A 15,838-nucleotide genomic window follows, 5' to 3' on the forward strand; every position below is an offset into this window, starting at 1 on the left:
TTGTTGGCAAAAGATTTGGGGCAATCTCTGAAGAGGTGGTTTGATTCTCCACATAGATTGCATTTTCTGCCATTGGTGCACTCCTCAAAGGTGTGCCCAATTTCTCTGCATTTCCCACAGACAGTCTGCTGACAAGCTTCGGCCAGGTGCCCGTGCTCACCACACTTGCGGCAGAGCTTGGGCTGACCCTGGTAATGGATGTAGCCCCTGTTTTCTCCCAGAACTATCATGGATGGCAGATGTTTTAGGCCTTGGAAGCCCTGGGGGTCCTGCCATTGTTGAATGGGGACCCTCCAAGCGCAGTTCCAAATGCCATCCTCATCTCTCACTTTGGTAGCCTGGCCTTTAACAGTGCAATATCTTCCCAGCCACAAACAAATGTCCTCTGCATTCACTGTTTCATTGAACATTCTGACAATAACCGTTTTTAAGGCATTGTCAGTCAGTTTCTCCACACTGAAGGCAGAAAACTGGGGTTTAACATTTTCAAAACGTGTCCAAAACTCTCTTAGCAGAGCTGCTGAACGGAAACTCACATCAAAGCCTTTACCAAAAGGCAAGGTCAGTATACAGTTCAGATCATTTGGTGTGAAACCCAAGGCTTTTTGGACTAGCTTCCTGGAGAAGTCCAGTCTGGACATCCCCAGGAGTTTACCCTCTCTCTCCACGAAATTTAAACGAACGCTGTGGTGCCTCCGCATGCCGGCATGGGTGGCCGACATGATGGAGGCACCACAAGCTAAAAAAGTGCTTAAAACAATAAAACCAGTAAAAGATCAATCCGATAAGTAAGAATAATGAAAAACAATAAATAACACAAGAGACAAAGAGTACTTACCTGATCGGCCTGGTCAAGATGTTACAACCTGCAGAGAACAGGTAAAATAGCTCTCTCAGCCAATGAATTCCTATTTGTTAAAGATTTTCAATTACTGGAAAATTGAAATGCTTTAAACAAGGAACATTTAGAAATATCCTCCCAAGCACTGATAAAACCGATGCCACGACAGACAAGGATTTTAACCACCAACAGGAGGCGATCGCAGTCTTAGCCAAAAGGCCGAGAAGCGATGAGTCCAAAGCGTTTCGTGTTCCGTCCAAGCTCTTGGCACGATCCTCTCTTGTCACGGTGCCCTGTTTTCAAGCCAGCCTAACAATGGCTGCTGCTTAGCACCCCCACCCAGTCTCCCCACTTTGCACCCCTGGTTCTTAGCGGAGACAGCCGTTTGACTTTTCACACACTCAAAGGGCTCAGCCTTACGGCCAAACCTACCAAAAATAGCTTAAACTCGTTGGCGTTCCTCTCCACGGAAGTCTTTAGTAAAAGGCGAAAGACTTGTGCGTTATGAAGAGAAACCAGAGTCAGTACGGCCTTCGCCTTGAGGGCAGCCGAGAACCCCAGTCGTCCCAGCCACCACCGTCACGGTAGGCCTCTCTTTGCGCCTGCCGCGTTCCAAATCCCAGATCGCACCCGTCAGCTACCCTGCCCCGTACTGTCACATGCGCTATCCAATGGGGTTTGCGGAGGGTTAGGCTTAGGCGGAAAGCCCCGCCTTTGGGGGGCGGGGGCGGGGGCTGGGGCATGTGTGCTTGTAACATACAGAAACGCCCACCAATCGTCACGGCCCGACAACAGCACCGACTCTGCAGTCGTAAAACTGGCATAGTTGGCAGCACGCTTTCACGCTTACGAGTAAAAGAAGCTACCCGGGACACCTTGTTTTCCTTTGACGTAGCGGTCAGGGGAGAGCGCGAACGCAGTCCCCCACTACCAGAAATTATGCAGTCGAGACTCCCACATTTGGGGAATTCGCAGGGGTCAGCGCAACCGGAGTGCAATGGCTGAGCCTCGCCCTGGGTGAACCACCTTCTTGATCATGGTATCTCCCCTGCCAGGTAAGTATGAGTTGGAGTTGTCAGAGACGGTGGGGTCGGTTCCAGACACAGCACCCTGGCTGATGGTGGCCACACTGCACAATGCCAGAGTTCGGCGACATCAGCATTAGCTGACCCTCATCTGAGGCTTGTCCCCGAGGCGTTGCAAGCACTATACTGCAGTTTGACAAAGTTGCGCGGTGCACAAACTTTGCTGGTTTTATTGACTTTTCTCACCGGTCGGAGCTCGGCCCAGACAAACTGGAATGTGCCTGTTTTTTTTCAAAAAACAGTAATGCATAAGCCGTGTATGCTCCCGTCTCTAAAGGTCTGTTGGACACGTTATCCCCTTATATAGAGAGAACTGCTTACTTTACCTTCTTTTCCAGCTGCAAAAGAGAGACGGTACACCCTGATCAACCTCCGGGGAAGGGAAAAATCAAGAGTGCACCACTAAGCGTACGACTCAGTAACCGCATCAGGGCTTTGAGCAACTTGTACCCTATCGATAAAGGAATGTGAGAAAAGCAAGGGACTCCCCTGGAAAAAACACCCCCCACAAAACTCTATAGTTACATTGCACGTTTCCAGAGAATGTGCACCGTACCTGGAGGTAATGCAATACCGGGTCGATGCGTGGAGTGGAAGGAGCAAGCCCCCGTTCCGGCTCCCTGATCCAAAAATCAATTTAATATATGGTCCCCGGGTAGGGGACGTATCAGATATTAAACTGATAAGAACAGATACTACACTTGATCTTAGCCAAAAGGCCGAGAAGCGATGAGTCCAAAGCGTTTCGTGTTCCGTCCAAGCTCTTGGCACGATCCTCTCTTGTCACGGTGCCCTGTTTTCAAGCCAGCCTAACAATGGCTGCTGCTTAGCACCCCCACCCAGTCTCCCCACTTTGCACCCCTGGTTCTTAGCGGAGACAGCCGTTTGACTTTTCACACACTCAAAGGGCTCAGCCTTACGGCCAAACCTACCAAAAATAGCTTAAACTCGTTGGCGTTCCTCTCCACGGAAGTCTTTAGTAAAAGGCGAAAGACTTGTGCGTTATGAAGAGAAACCAGAGTCAGTACGGCCTTCGCCTTGAGGGCAGCCGAGAACCCCAGTCGTCCCAGCCACCACCGTCACGGTAGGCCTCTCTTTGCGCCTGCCGCGTTCCAAATCCCAGATCGCACCCGTCAGCTACCCTGCCCCGTACTGTCACATGCGCTATCCAATGGGGTTTGCGGAGGGTTAGGCTTAGGCGGAAAGCCCCGCCTTTGGGGGGCGGGGCGGGGGCGGGGGCATGTGTGCTTGTAACATACAGAAACGCCCACCAATCGTCACGGCCCGACAACAGCACCGACTCTGCAGTCGTAAAACTGGCATAGTTGGCAGCACGCTTTCACGCTTACGAGTAAAAGAAGCTACCCGGGACACCTTGTTTTCCTTTGACGTAGCGGTCAGGGGAGAGCGCGAACGCAGTCCCCCACTACCAGAAATTATGCAGTCGAGACTCCCACATTTGGGGAATTCGCAGGGGTCAGCGCAACCGGAGTGCAATGGCTGAGCCTCGCCCTGGGTGAACCACCTTCTTGATCATGGTATCTCCCCTGCCAGGTAAGTATGAGTTGGAGTTGTCAGAGACGGTGGGGTCGGTTCCAGACACAGCACCCTGGCTGATGGTGGCCACACTGCACAATGCCAGAGTTCGGCGACATCAGCATTAGCTGACCCTCATCTGAGGCTTGTCCCCGAGGCGTTGCAAGCACTATACTGCAGTTTGACAAAGTTGCGCGGTGCACAAACTTTGCTGGTTTTATTGACTTTTCTCACCGGTCGGAGCTCGGCCCAGACAAACTGGAATGTGCCTGTTTTTTTTCAAAAAACAGTAATGCATAAGCCGTGTATGCTCCCGTCTCTAAAGGTCTGTTGGACACGTTATCCCCTTCTATAGAGGGAACTGCTTACTTTACCTTCTTTTCCAGCTGCAAAAGAGAGACGGTACACCCTGATCAACCTCCGGGGAAGGGAAAAATCAAGAGTGCACCACTAAGCGTACGACTCAGTAACCGCATCAGGGCTTTGAGCAACTTGTACCCTATCGATAAAGGAATGTGAGAAAAGCAAGGGACTCCCCTGGAAAAAACACCCCCCACAAAACTCTATAGTTACATTGCACGTTTCCAGAGAATGTGCACCGTACCTGGAGGTAATGCAATACCGGGTCGATGCGTGGAGTGGAAGGAGCAAGCCCCCGTTCCGGCTCCCTGATCCAAAAATCAATTTAATATATGGTCCCCGGGTAGGGGACGTATCAGATATTAAACTGATAAGAACAGATACTACACTTGATCTTAGCCAAAAGGCCGAGAAGCGATGAGTCCAAAGCGTTTCGTGTTCCGTCCAAGCTCTTGGCACGATCCTCTCTTGTCACGGTGCCCTGTTTTCAAGCCAGCCTAACAATGGCTGCTGCTTAGCACCCCCACCCAGTCTCCCCACTTTGCACCCCTGGTTCTTAGCGGAGACAGCCGTTTGACTTTTCACACACTCAAAGGGCTCAGCCTTACGGCCAAACCTACCAAAAATAGCTTAAACTCGTTGGCGTTCCTCTCCACGGAAGTCTTTAGTAAAAGGCGAAAGACTTGTGCGTTATGAAGAGAAACCAGAGTCAGTACGGCCTTCGCCTTGAGGGCAGCCGAGAACCCCAGTCGTCCCAGCCACCACCGTCACGGTAGGCCTCTCTTTGCGCCTGCCGCGTTCCAAATCCCAGATCGCACCCGTCAGCTACCCTGCCCCGTACTGTCACATGCGCTATCCAATGGGGTTTGCGGAGGGTTAGGCTTAGGCGGAAAGCCCCGCCTTTGGGGGGCGGGGGCGGGGGCTGGGGCATGTGTGCTTGTAACATACAGAAACGCCCACCAATCGTCACGGCCCGACAACAGCACCGACTCTGCAGTCGTAAAACTGGCATAGTTGGCAGCACGCTTTCACGCTTACGAGTAAAAGAAGCTACCCGGGACACCTTGTTTTCCTTTGACGTAGCGGTCAGGGGAGAGCGCGAACGCAGTCCCCCACTACCAGAAATTATGCAGTCGAGACTCCCACATTTGGGGAATTCGCAGGGGTCAGCGCAACCGGAGTGCAATGGCTGAGCCTCGCCCTGGGTGAACCACCTTCTTGATCATGGTATCTCCCCTGCCAGGTAAGTATGAGTTGGAGTTGTCAGAGACGGTGGGGTCGGTTCCAGACACAGCACCCTGGCTGATGGTGGCCACACTGCACAATGCCAGAGTTCGGCGACATCAGCATTAGCTGACCCTCATCTGAGGCTTGTCCCCGAGGCGTTGCAAGCACTATACTGCAGTTTGACAAAGTTGCGCGGTGCACAAACTTTGCTGGTTTTATTGACTTTTCTCACCGGTCGGAGCTCGGCCCAGACAAACTGGAATGTGCCTGTTTTTTTTCAAAAAACAGTAATGCATAAGCCGTGTATGCTCCCGTCTCTAAAGGTCTGTTGGACACGTTATCCCCTTATATAGAGAGAACTGCTTACTTTACCTTCTTTTCCAGCTGCAAAAGAGAGACGGTACACCCTGATCAACCTCCGGGGAAGGGAAAAATCAAGAGTGCACCACTAAGCGTACGACTCAGTAACCGCATCAGGGCTTTGAGCAACTTGTACCCTATCGATAAAGGAATGTGAGAAAAGCAAGGGACTCCCCTGGAAAAAACACCCCCCACAAAACTCTATAGTTACATTGCACGTTTCCAGAGAATGTGCACCGTACCTGGAGGTAATGCAATACCGGGTCGATGCGTGGAGTGGAAGGAGCAAGCCCCCGTTCCGGCTCCCTGATCCAAAAATCAATTTAATATATGGTCCCCGGGTAGGGGACGTATCAGATATTAAACTGATAAGAACAGATACTACACTTGATCTTAGCCAAAAGGCCGAGAAGCGATGAGTCCAAAGCGTTTCGTGTTCCGTCCAAGCTCTTGGCACGATCCTCTCTTGTCACGGTGCCCTGTTTTCAAGCCAGCCTAACAATGGCTGCTGCTTAGCACCCCCACCCAGTCTCCCCACTTTGCACCCCTGGTTCTTAGCGGAGACAGCCGTTTGACTTTTCACACACTCAAAGGGCTCAGCCTTACGGCCAAACCTACCAAAAATAGCTTAAACTCGTTGGCGTTCCTCTCCACGGAAGTCTTTAGTAAAAGGCGAAAGACTTGTGCGTTATGAAGAGAAACCAGAGTCAGTACGGCCTTCGCCTTGAGGGCAGCCGAGAACCCCAGTCGTCCCAGCCACCACCGTCACGGTAGGCCTCTCTTTGCGCCTGCCGCGTTCCAAATCCCAGATCGCACCCGTCAGCTACCCTGCCCCGTACTGTCACATGCGCTATCCAATGGGGTTTGCGGAGGGTTAGGCTTAGGCGGAAAGCCCCGCCTTTGGGGGCGGGGGCGGGGGCTGGGGCATGTGTGCTTGTAACATACAGAAACGCCCACCAATCGTCACGGCCCGACAACAGCACCGACTCTGCAGTCGTAAAACTGGCATAGTTGGCAGCACGCTTTCACGCTTACGAGTAAAAGAAGCTACCCGGGACACCTTGTTTTCCTTTGACGTAGCGGTCAGGGGAGAGCGCGAACGCAGTCCCCCACTACCAGAAATTATGCAGTCGAGACTCCCACATTTGGGGAATTCGCAGGGGTCAGCGCAACCGGAGTGCAATGGCTGAGCCTCGCCCTGGGTGAACCACCTTCTTGATCATGGTATCTCCCCTGCCAGGTAAGTATGAGTTGGAGTTGTCAGAGACGGTGGGGTCGGTTCCAGACACAGCACCCTGGCTGATGGTGGCCACACTGCACAATGCCAGAGTTCGGCGACATCAGCATTAGCTGACCCTCATCTGAGGCTTGTCCCCGAGGCGTTGCAAGCACTATACTGCAGTTTGACAAAGTTGCGCGGTGCACAAACTTTGCTGGTTTTATTGACTTTTCTCACCGGTCGGAGCTCGGCCCAGACAAACTGGAATGTGCCTGTTTTTTTTCAAAAAACAGTAATGCATAAGCCGTGTATGCTCCCGTCTCTAAAGGTCTGTTGGACACGTTATCCCCTTCTATAGAGGGAACTGCTTACTTTACCTTCTTTTCCAGCTGCAAAAGAGAGACGGTACACCCTGATCAACCTCCGGGGAAGGGAAAAATCAAGAGTGCACCACTAAGCGTACGACTCAGTAACCGCATCAGGGCTTTGAGCAACTTGTACCCTATCGATAAAGGAATGTGAGAAAAGCAAGGGACTCCCCTGGAAAAAACACCCCCCACAAAACTCTATAGTTACATTGCACGTTTCCAGAGAATGTGCACCGTACCTGGAGGTAATGCAATACCGGGTCGATGCGTGGAGTGGAAGGAGCAAGCCCCCGTTCCGGCTCCCTGATCCAAAAATCAATTTAATATATGGTCCCCGGGTAGGGGACGTATCAGATATTAAACTGATAAGAACAGATACTACACTTGATCTTAGCCAAAAGGCCGAGAAGCGATGAGTCCAAAGCGTTTCGTGTTCCGTCCAAGCTCTTGGCACGATCCTCTCTTGTCACGGTGCCCTGTTTTCAAGCCAGCCTAACAATGGCTGCTGCTTAGCACCCCCACCCAGTCTCCCCACTTTGCACCCCTGGTTCTTAGCGGAGACAGCCGTTTGACTTTTCACACACTCAAAGGGCTCAGCCTTACGGCCAAACCTACCAAAAATAGCTTAAACTCGTTGGCGTTCCTCTCCACGGAAGTCTTTAGTAAAAGGCGAAAGACTTGTGCGTTATGAAGAGAAACCAGAGTCAGTACGGCCTTCGCCTTGAGGGCAGCCGAGAACCCCAGTCGTCCCAGCCACCACCGTCACGGTAGGCCTCTCTTTGCGCCTGCCGCGTTCCAAATCCCAGATCGCACCCGTCAGCTACCCTGCCCCGTACTGTCACATGCGCTATCCAATGGGGTTTGCGGAGGGTTAGGCTTAGGCGGAAAGCCCCGCCTTTGGGGGGCGGGGGCGGGGGCTGGGGCATGTGTGCTTGTAACATACAGAAACGCCCACCAATCGTCACGGCCCGACAACAGCACCGACTCTGCAGTCGTAAAACTGGCATAGTTGGCAGCACGCTTTCACGCTTACGAGTAAAAGAAGCTACCCGGGACACCTTGTTTTCCTTTGACGTAGCGGTCAGGGGAGAGCGCGAACGCAGTCCCCCACTACCAGAAATTATGCAGTCGAGACTCCCACATTTGGGGAATTCGCAGGGGTCAGCGCAACCGGAGTGCAATGGCTGAGCCTCGCCCTGGGTGAACCACCTTCTTGATCATGGTATCTCCCCTGCCAGGTAAGTATGAGTTGGAGTTGTCAGAGACGGTGGGGTCGGTTCCAGACACAGCACCCTGGCTGATGGTGGCCACACTGCACAATGCCAGAGTTCGGCGACATCAGCATTAGCTGACCCTCATCTGAGGCTTGTCCCCGAGGCGTTGCAAGCACTATACTGCAGTTTGACAAAGTTGCGCGGTGCACAAACTTTGCTGGTTTTATTGACTTTTCTCACCGGTCGGAGCTCGGCCCAGACAAACTGGAATGTGCCTGTTTTTTTTCAAAAAACAGTAATGCATAAGCCGTGTATGCTCCCGTCTCTAAAGGTCTGTTGGACACGTTATCCCCTTCTATAGAGGGAACTGCTTACTTTACCTTCTTTTCCAGCTGCAAAAGAGAGACGGTACACCCTGATCAACCTCCGGGGAAGGGAAAAATCAAGAGTGCACCACTAAGCGTACGACTCAGTAACCGCATCAGGGCTTTGAGCAACTTGTACCCTATCGATAAAGGAATGTGAGAAAAGCAAGGGACTCCCCTGGAAAAAACACCCCCCACAAAACTCTATAGTTACATTGCACGTTTCCAGAGAATGTGCACCGTACCTGGAGGTAATGCAATACCGGGTCGATGCGTGGAGTGGAAGGAGCAAGCCCCCGTTCCGGCTCCCTGATCCAAAAATCAATTTAATATATGGTCCCCGGGTAGGGGACGTATCAGATATTAAACTGATAAGAACAGATACTACACTTGATCTTAGCCAAAAGGCCGAGAAGCGATGAGTCCAAAGCGTTTCGTGTTCCGTCCAAGCTCTTGGCACGATCCTCTCTTGTCACGGTGCCCTGTTTTCAAGCCAGCCTAACAATGGCTGCTGCTTAGCACCCCCACCCAGTCTCCCCACTTTGCACCCCTGGTTCTTAGCGGAGACAGCCGTTTGACTTTTCACACACTCAAAGGGCTCAGCCTTACGGCCAAACCTACCAAAAATAGCTTAAACTCGTTGGCGTTCCTCTCCACGGAAGTCTTTAGTAAAAGGCGAAAGACTTGTGCGTTATGAAGAGAAACCAGAGTCAGTACGGCCTTCGCCTTGAGGGCAGCCGAGAACCCCAGTCGTCCCAGCCACCACCGTCACGGTAGGCCTCTCTTTGCGCCTGCCGCGTTCCAAATCCCAGATCGCACCCGTCAGCTACCCTGCCCCGTACTGTCACATGCGCTATCCAATGGGGTTTGCGGAGGGTTAGGCTTAGGCGGAAAGCCCCGCCTTTGGGGGGCGGGGGCGGGGGCTGGGGCATGTGTGCTTGTAACATACAGAAACGCCCACCAATCGTCACGGCCCGACAACAGCACCGACTCTGCAGTCGTAAAACTGGCATAGTTGGCAGCACGCTTTCACGCTTACGAGTAAAAGAAGCTACCCGGGACACCTTGTTTTCCTTTGACGTAGCGGTCAGGGGAGAGCGCGAACGCAGTCCCCCACTACCAGAAATTATGCAGTCGAGACTCCCACATTTGGGGAATTCGCAGGGGTCAGCGCAACCGGAGTGCAATGGCTGAGCCTCGCCCTGGGTGAACCACCTTCTTGATCATGGTATCTCCCCTGCCAGGTAAGTATGAGTTGGAGTTGTCAGAGACGGTGGGGTCGGTTCCAGACACAGCACCCTGGCTGATGGTGGCCACACTGCACAATGCCAGAGTTCGGCGACATCAGCATTAGCTGACCCTCATCTGAGGCTTGTCCCGAGGCGTTGCAAGCACTATACTGCAGTTTGACAAAGTTGCGCGGTGCACAAACTTTGCTGGTTTTATTGACTTTTCTCACCGGTCGGAGCTCGGCCCAGACAAACTGGAATGTGCCTGTTTTTTTTCAAAAAACAGTAATGCATAAGCCGTGTATGCTCCCGTCTCTAAAGGTCTGTTGGACACGTTATCCCCTTATATAGAGAGAACTGCTTACTTTACCTTCTTTTCCAGCTGCAAAAGAGAGACGGTACACCCTGATCAACCTCCGGGGAAGGGAAAAATCAAGAGTGCACCACTAAGCGTACGACTCAGTAACCGCATCAGGGCTTTGAGCAACTTGTACCCTATCGATAAAGGAATGTGAGAAAAGCAAGGGACTCCCCTGGAAAAAACACCCCCCACAAAACTCTATAGTTACATTGCACGTTTCCAGAGAATGTGCACCGTACCTGGAGGTAATGCAATACCGGGTCGATGCGTGGAGTGGAAGGAGCAAGCCCCCGTTCCGGCTCCCTGATCCAAAAATCAATTTAATATATGGTCCCCGGGTAGGGGACGTATCAGATATTAAACTGATAAGAACAGATACTACACTTGATCTTAGCCAAAAGGCCGAGAAGCGATGAGTCCAAAGCGTTTCGTGTTCCGTCCAAGCTCTTGGCACGATCCTCTCTTGTCACGGTGCCCTGTTTTCAAGCCAGCCTAACAATGGCTGCTGCTTAGCACCCCCACCCAGTCTCCCCACTTTGCACCCCTGGTTCTTAGCGGAGACAGCCGTTTGACTTTTCACACACTCAAAGGGCTCAGCCTTACGGCCAAACCTACCAAAAATAGCTTAAACTCGTTGGCGTTCCTCTCCACGGAAGTCTTTAGTAAAAGGCGAAAGACTTGTGCGTTATGAAGAGAAACCAGAGTCAGTACGGCCTTCGCCTTGAGGGCAGCCGAGAACCCCAGTCGTCCCAGCCACCACCGTCACGGTAGGCCTCTCTTTGCGCCTGCCGCGTTCCAAATCCCAGATCGCACCCGTCAGCTACCCTGCCCCGTACTGTCACATGCGCTATCCAATGGGGTTTGCGGAGGGTTAGGCTTAGGCGGAAAGCCCCGCCTTTGGGGGGCGGGGGCGGGGGCTGGGGCATGTGTGCTTGTAACATACAGAAACGCCCACCAATCGTCACGGCCCGACAACAGCACCGACTCTGCAGTCGTAAAACTGGCATAGTTGGCAGCACGCTTTCACGCTTACGAGTAAAAGAAGCTACCCGGGACACCTTGTTTTCCTTTGACGTAGCGGTCAGGGGAGAGCGCGAACGCAGTCCCCCACTACCAGAAATTATGCAGTCGAGACTCCCACATTTGGGGAATTCGCAGGGGTCAGCGCAACCGGAGTGCAATGGCTGAGCCTCGCCCTGGGTGAACCACCTTCTTGATCATGGTATCTCCCCTGCCAGGTAAGTATGAGTTGGAGTTGTCAGAGACGGTGGGGTCGGTTCCAGACACAGCACCCTGGCTGATGGTGGCCACACTGCACAATGCCAGAGTTCGGCGACATCAGCATTAGCTGACCCTCATCTGAGGCTTGTCCCCGAGGCGTTGCAAGCACTATACTGCAGTTTGACAAAGTTGCGCGGTGCACAAACTTTGCTGGTTTTATTGACTTTTCTCACCGGTCGGAGCTCGGCCCAGACAAACTGGAATGTGCCTGTTTTTTTTCAAAAAACAGTAATGCATAAGCCGTGTATGCTCCCGTCTCTAAAGGTCTGTTGGACACGTTATCCCCTTATATAGAGAGAACTGCTTACTTTACCTTCTTTTCCAGCTGCAAAAGAGAGACGGTACACCCTGATCAACCTCCGGGGAAGGGAAAAATCAAGAGTGCACCACTAAGCGTACGACTCAGTAACCGCATCAGGGCTTTGAGCAACTTGTACCCTATCGATAAAGGAATGTGAGAAAAGCAAGGGACTCCCCTGGAAAAAACACCCCCCACAAAACTCTATAGTTACATTGCACGTTTCCAGAGAATGTGCACCGTACCTGGAGGTAATGCAATACCGGGTCGATGCGTGGAGTGGAAGGAGCAAGCCCCCGTTCCGGCTCCCTGATCCAAAAATCAATTTAATATATGGTCCCCGGGTAGGGGACGTATCAGATATTAAACTGATAAGAACAGATACTACACTTGATCTTAGCCAAAAGGCCGAGAAGCGATGAGTCCAAAGCGTTTCGTGTTCCGTCCAAGCTCTTGGCACGATCCTCTCTTGTCACGGTGCCCTGTTTTCAAGCCAGCCTAACAATGGCTGCTGCTTAGCACCCCCACCCAGTCTCCCCACTTTGCACCCCTGGTTCTTAGCGGAGACAGCCGTTTGACTTTTCACACACTCAAAGGGCTCAGCCTTACGGCCAAACCTACCAAAAATAGCTTAAACTCGTTGGCGTTCCTCTCCACGGAAGTCTTTAGTAAAAGGCGAAAGACTTGTGCGTTATGAAGAGAAACCAGAGTCAGTACGGCCTTCGCCTTGAGGGCAGCCGAGAACCCCAGTCGTCCCAGCCACCACCGTCACGGTAGGCCTCTCTTTGCGCCTGCCGCGTTCCAAATCCCAGATCGCACCCGTCAGCTACCCTGCCCCGTACTGTCACATGCGCTATCCAATGGGGTTTTGCGGAGGGTTAGGCTTAGGCGGAAAGCCCCGCCTTTGGGGGCGGGCGGGGGGGCTGGGGCATGTGTGCTTGTAACATACAGAAACGCCCACCAATCGTCACGGCCCGACAACAGCACCGACTCTGCAGTCGTAAAACTGGCATAGTTTGGCAGCACGCTTTCACGCTTACGAGTAAAAGAAGCTACCCGGGACACCTTGGTTTCCCTTTGACGTAGCGGTCAGGGGTCGAGAGCCGCGAACGCAGTCCCCCACTATCCCCAAGAAATTATGCAGCTTCGAGACCTCCCACATTTGGGGAGATTCGCAGGGTCGTCAGCCGGCAACCGGCAGGTGCAAATGGGCTGAGGCCTCGCCTGGGTGAACCACCTTCTTGATCATGGTATTCCCCTGCCATGGTAAGTATGAGTTGGAGTTGTCAGAGACGGTGGGGTCGGTTCCAGACACCAGCACCCTGGGCTGATGGTGGCCACACTGCACAATGCCAGGAGTTCGGCGACATCAGCATTAGCTGACCCTCATCTGAGGCTTGTCCCCGAGGCGTTGCAAGCACTATACTGCAGTTTGACAAAGTTGCGCGGTGCACAAACTTTGCTGGTTTTATTGACTTTTTCTCACCGGTCGGAGCTCGGCCCAGACAAACTGGAATGTGCCTGTTTTTTTTCAAAAAACAGTAATGCATAAGCCGTGTATGCTCCCGTCTCTAAAGGTCTGTTGGACACGTTATCCCCTTATATAGAGAGAACTGCTTACTTTACTTCTTTTCAAGCTGCAAAAGAGAGACGGTACACCCTGATCAACCTCCGGGGAAGGGAAAAATCAAGAGTGCACCACTAAGCGTACGACTCAGTAACCGCATCAGGGCTTTGAGCAACTTGTACCCTATCGATAAAGGAATGTGAGAAAAGCAAGGGACTCCCCTGGAAAAAACCCCCACAAAACTCTATAGTTACATTGCACGTTTCCAGAGAATGTGCACCGTACCTGGAGGTAATGCAATACCGGGTCGATGCGTGGAGTGGAAGGAGCAAGCCCCCGTTCCGGCTCCCTGATCCAAAAATCAATTTAATATATGGTCCCGGGTAGGGGACGTATCAGATATTAAACTGATAAGAACAGATACTACACTTGATCTTAGCCAAAAGGCCGAGAAGCGATGAGTCCAAAGCGTTTCGTGTTCCGTCCAAGCTCTTGGCACGATCCTCTCTTGTCACGGTGCCCTGTTTTCAAGCCAGCCTAACAATGGCTGCTGCTTAGCACCCCACCCAGTCTCCCCACTTTGCACCCCTGGTTCTTAGCGGAGACAGCCGTTTGACTTTTCACACACTCAAAGGGCTCAGCCTTACGGCCAAACCTACCAAAAATAGCTTAAACTCGTTGGCGTTCCTCTCCACGGAAGTCTTTAGTAAAAGGCGAAAGACTTGTGCGTTATGAAGAGAAACCAGAGTCAGTACGGCCTTCGCCTTGAGGGCAGCCGAGAACCCCAGTCGTCCCAGCCACCACCGTCACGGTAGGCCTCTCTTTGCGCCTGCCGCGTTCCAAATCCCAGATCGCACCCGTCAGCTACCCTGCCCCGTACTGTCACATGCGCTATCCAATGGGGTTTGCGGAGGGTTAGGCTTAGGCGGAAAGCCCCGCCTTTGGGGGCGGGGGGGGCGGGGCTGGGGCATGTGTGCTTGTAACATACAGAAACGCCCACCAATCGTCACGGCCCGACAACAGCACCGACTCTGCAGTCGTAAAACTGGCATAGTTGGCAGCACGCTTTCACGCTTACGAGTAAAAGAAGCTACCCGGGACACCTTGTTTTCCTTTGACGTAGCGGTCAGGGGAGAGCGCGAACGCAGTCCCCCACTACCAGAAATTATGCAGTCGAGACTCCCACATTTGGGGAATTCGCAGGGGTCAGCGCAACCGGAGTGCAATGGCTGAGCCTCGCCCTGGGTGAACCACCTTCTTGATCATGGTATCTCCCCTGCCAGGTAAGTATGAGTTGGAGTTGTCAGAGACGGTGGGGTCGGTTCCAGACACAGCACCCTGGCTGATGGTGGCCACACTGCACAATGCCAGAGTTCGGCGACATCAGCATTAGCTGACCCTCATCTGAGGCTTGTCCCCGAGGCGTTGCAAGCACTATACTGCAGTTTGACAAAGTTGCGCGGTGCACAAACTTTGCTGGTTTTATTGACTTTTCTCACCGGTCGGAGCTCGGCCCAGACAAACTGGAATGTGCCTGTTTTTTTTCAAAAAACAGTAATGCATAAGCCGTGTATGCTCCCGTCTCTAAAGGTCTGTTGGACACGTTATCCCCTTATATAGAGAGAACTGCTTACTTTACCTTCTTTTCCAGCTGCAAAAAGAGAGACGGTACACCCTGATCAACCTCCGGGGAAGGGAAAAATCAAGAGTGCACCACTAAGCGTACGACTCAGTAACCGCATCAGGGCTTTGAGCAACTTGTACCCTATCGATAAAGGAATGTGAGAAAAGCAAGGGACTCCCCTGGAAAAAACACCCCCCACAAAACTCTATAGTTACATTGCACGTTTCCAGAGAATGTGCACCGTACCTGGAGGTAATGCAATACCGGTCGATGCGTGGAGTGGAAGGAGCAAGCCCCCGTTCCGGCTCCCTGATCCAAAAATCAATTTAATATATGGTCCCCGGGTAGGGGACGTATCAGATATTAAACTGATAAGAACAGATACTACACTTGATCTTAGCCAAAAGGCCGAGAAGCGATGAGTCCAAAGCGTTTCGTGTTCCGTCCAAGCTCTTGGCACGATCCTCTCTTGTCACGGTGCCCTGTTTTCAAGCCAGCCTAACAATGGCTGCTGCTTAGCACCCCCACCCAGTCTCCCCACTTTGCACCCCTGGTTCTTAGCGGAGACAGCCGTTTGACTTTTCACACACTCAAAGGGCTCAGCCTTACGGCCAAACCTACCAAAAATAGCTTAAACTCGTTGGCGTTCCTCTCCACGGAAGTCTTTAGTAAAAGGCGAAAGACTTGTGCGTTATGAAGAGAAACCAGAGTCAGTACGGCCTTCGCCTTGAGGGCAGCCGAGAACCCCAGTCGTCCCAGCCACCACCGTCACGGTAGGCCTCTCTTTGCGCCTGCCGCGTTCCAAATCCCAGATCGCACCCGTCAGCTACCCTGCCCCGTACTGTCACATGCGCTATCCAATGGGGTTTGCGGAGGGTTAGGCTTAGGCGGAAAGCCCCGCCT

At 52.5% G+C, this 15,838-nt stretch overlaps 27 non-coding genes and 1 pseudogene across 27 annotated transcripts; all 28 read right to left on the reverse strand.

Annotated features, from left to right (window-relative positions):
- Positions 1-1,253: 1,253 nt before the first annotated feature.
- LOC127140435 (U5 spliceosomal RNA) lies at positions 1,254-1,365 on the reverse strand. Its single transcript, XR_007810922.1, has one exon. It is a non-coding gene; the product is annotated as a U5 spliceosomal RNA (small nuclear RNA).
- A 375-nt stretch (positions 1,366-1,740) lies between these two features.
- On the reverse strand, positions 1,741-1,904 carry LOC127140420 (U1 spliceosomal RNA). The gene has a single exon (XR_007810908.1). It is a non-coding gene; the product is annotated as a U1 spliceosomal RNA (small nuclear RNA).
- A 562-nt stretch (positions 1,905-2,466) lies between these two features.
- LOC127140425 (U2 spliceosomal RNA) lies at positions 2,467-2,657 on the reverse strand. Its single transcript, XR_007810912.1, has one exon. It is a non-coding gene; the product is annotated as a U2 spliceosomal RNA (small nuclear RNA).
- A 181-nt stretch (positions 2,658-2,838) lies between these two features.
- Positions 2,839-2,950, reverse strand: LOC127140436 (U5 spliceosomal RNA). The gene has a single exon (XR_007810923.1). It is a non-coding gene; the product is annotated as a U5 spliceosomal RNA (small nuclear RNA).
- A 374-nt stretch (positions 2,951-3,324) lies between these two features.
- LOC127140431 (U1 spliceosomal RNA) lies at positions 3,325-3,488 on the reverse strand. The gene has a single exon (XR_007810918.1). It is a non-coding gene; the product is annotated as a U1 spliceosomal RNA (small nuclear RNA).
- A 562-nt stretch (positions 3,489-4,050) lies between these two features.
- Positions 4,051-4,241, reverse strand: LOC127140426 (U2 spliceosomal RNA). The gene has a single exon (XR_007810913.1). It is a non-coding gene; the product is annotated as a U2 spliceosomal RNA (small nuclear RNA).
- Positions 4,242-4,422: 181 nt separating this feature from the next.
- LOC127140437 (U5 spliceosomal RNA) lies at positions 4,423-4,534 on the reverse strand. Its single transcript, XR_007810924.1, has one exon. It is a non-coding gene; the product is annotated as a U5 spliceosomal RNA (small nuclear RNA).
- A 375-nt stretch (positions 4,535-4,909) lies between these two features.
- On the reverse strand, positions 4,910-5,073 carry LOC127140442 (U1 spliceosomal RNA). The gene has a single exon (XR_007810929.1). It is a non-coding gene; the product is annotated as a U1 spliceosomal RNA (small nuclear RNA).
- A 562-nt stretch (positions 5,074-5,635) lies between these two features.
- LOC127140427 (U2 spliceosomal RNA) lies at positions 5,636-5,826 on the reverse strand. The gene has a single exon (XR_007810914.1). It is a non-coding gene; the product is annotated as a U2 spliceosomal RNA (small nuclear RNA).
- A 181-nt stretch (positions 5,827-6,007) lies between these two features.
- Positions 6,008-6,119, reverse strand: LOC127140438 (U5 spliceosomal RNA). The gene has a single exon (XR_007810925.1). It is a non-coding gene; the product is annotated as a U5 spliceosomal RNA (small nuclear RNA).
- A 374-nt stretch (positions 6,120-6,493) lies between these two features.
- On the reverse strand, positions 6,494-6,657 carry LOC127140446 (U1 spliceosomal RNA). The gene has a single exon (XR_007810933.1). It is a non-coding gene; the product is annotated as a U1 spliceosomal RNA (small nuclear RNA).
- A 562-nt stretch (positions 6,658-7,219) lies between these two features.
- LOC127140428 (U2 spliceosomal RNA) lies at positions 7,220-7,410 on the reverse strand. The gene has a single exon (XR_007810915.1). It is a non-coding gene; the product is annotated as a U2 spliceosomal RNA (small nuclear RNA).
- Positions 7,411-7,591: 181 nt separating this feature from the next.
- LOC127140439 (U5 spliceosomal RNA) lies at positions 7,592-7,703 on the reverse strand. Its single transcript, XR_007810926.1, has one exon. It is a non-coding gene; the product is annotated as a U5 spliceosomal RNA (small nuclear RNA).
- Positions 7,704-8,078: 375 nt separating this feature from the next.
- Positions 8,079-8,242, reverse strand: LOC127140447 (U1 spliceosomal RNA). The gene has a single exon (XR_007810934.1). It is a non-coding gene; the product is annotated as a U1 spliceosomal RNA (small nuclear RNA).
- A 562-nt stretch (positions 8,243-8,804) lies between these two features.
- LOC127140429 (U2 spliceosomal RNA) lies at positions 8,805-8,995 on the reverse strand. The gene has a single exon (XR_007810916.1). It is a non-coding gene; the product is annotated as a U2 spliceosomal RNA (small nuclear RNA).
- A 181-nt stretch (positions 8,996-9,176) lies between these two features.
- Positions 9,177-9,288, reverse strand: LOC127140440 (U5 spliceosomal RNA). Its single transcript, XR_007810927.1, has one exon. It is a non-coding gene; the product is annotated as a U5 spliceosomal RNA (small nuclear RNA).
- Positions 9,289-9,663: 375 nt separating this feature from the next.
- LOC127140421 (U1 spliceosomal RNA) lies at positions 9,664-9,827 on the reverse strand. The gene has a single exon (XR_007810909.1). It is a non-coding gene; the product is annotated as a U1 spliceosomal RNA (small nuclear RNA).
- A 561-nt stretch (positions 9,828-10,388) lies between these two features.
- LOC127140430 (U2 spliceosomal RNA) lies at positions 10,389-10,579 on the reverse strand. Its single transcript, XR_007810917.1, has one exon. It is a non-coding gene; the product is annotated as a U2 spliceosomal RNA (small nuclear RNA).
- A 181-nt stretch (positions 10,580-10,760) lies between these two features.
- LOC127140441 (U5 spliceosomal RNA) lies at positions 10,761-10,872 on the reverse strand. Its single transcript, XR_007810928.1, has one exon. It is a non-coding gene; the product is annotated as a U5 spliceosomal RNA (small nuclear RNA).
- Positions 10,873-11,247: 375 nt separating this feature from the next.
- Positions 11,248-11,411, reverse strand: LOC127140422 (U1 spliceosomal RNA). Its single transcript, XR_007810910.1, has one exon. It is a non-coding gene; the product is annotated as a U1 spliceosomal RNA (small nuclear RNA).
- Positions 11,412-11,973: 562 nt separating this feature from the next.
- LOC127140432 (U2 spliceosomal RNA) lies at positions 11,974-12,164 on the reverse strand. The gene has a single exon (XR_007810919.1). It is a non-coding gene; the product is annotated as a U2 spliceosomal RNA (small nuclear RNA).
- A 181-nt stretch (positions 12,165-12,345) lies between these two features.
- On the reverse strand, positions 12,346-12,457 carry LOC127140443 (U5 spliceosomal RNA). Its single transcript, XR_007810930.1, has one exon. It is a non-coding gene; the product is annotated as a U5 spliceosomal RNA (small nuclear RNA).
- A 384-nt stretch (positions 12,458-12,841) lies between these two features.
- Positions 12,842-13,018, reverse strand: LOC127140424 (uncharacterized; annotated as a pseudogene).
- A 562-nt stretch (positions 13,019-13,580) lies between these two features.
- Positions 13,581-13,770, reverse strand: LOC127140434 (U2 spliceosomal RNA). The gene has a single exon (XR_007810921.1). It is a non-coding gene; the product is annotated as a U2 spliceosomal RNA (small nuclear RNA).
- A 180-nt stretch (positions 13,771-13,950) lies between these two features.
- Positions 13,951-14,062, reverse strand: LOC127140444 (U5 spliceosomal RNA). Its single transcript, XR_007810931.1, has one exon. It is a non-coding gene; the product is annotated as a U5 spliceosomal RNA (small nuclear RNA).
- Positions 14,063-14,438: 376 nt separating this feature from the next.
- LOC127140423 (U1 spliceosomal RNA) lies at positions 14,439-14,602 on the reverse strand. Its single transcript, XR_007810911.1, has one exon. It is a non-coding gene; the product is annotated as a U1 spliceosomal RNA (small nuclear RNA).
- Positions 14,603-15,165: 563 nt separating this feature from the next.
- On the reverse strand, positions 15,166-15,355 carry LOC127140433 (U2 spliceosomal RNA). The gene has a single exon (XR_007810920.1). It is a non-coding gene; the product is annotated as a U2 spliceosomal RNA (small nuclear RNA).
- A 181-nt stretch (positions 15,356-15,536) lies between these two features.
- LOC127140445 (U5 spliceosomal RNA) lies at positions 15,537-15,648 on the reverse strand. Its single transcript, XR_007810932.1, has one exon. It is a non-coding gene; the product is annotated as a U5 spliceosomal RNA (small nuclear RNA).
- Between the last annotated feature and the right edge of the window lie 190 nt (positions 15,649-15,838).

Source organism: Lates calcarifer, unplaced genomic scaffold, assembly GCF_001640805.2.
Source record: "Lates calcarifer isolate ASB-BC8 unplaced genomic scaffold, TLL_Latcal_v3 _unitig_4422_quiver_2468, whole genome shotgun sequence".
Taxonomy (NCBI): Eukaryota; Metazoa; Chordata; class Actinopteri; family Centropomidae; genus Lates; species Lates calcarifer.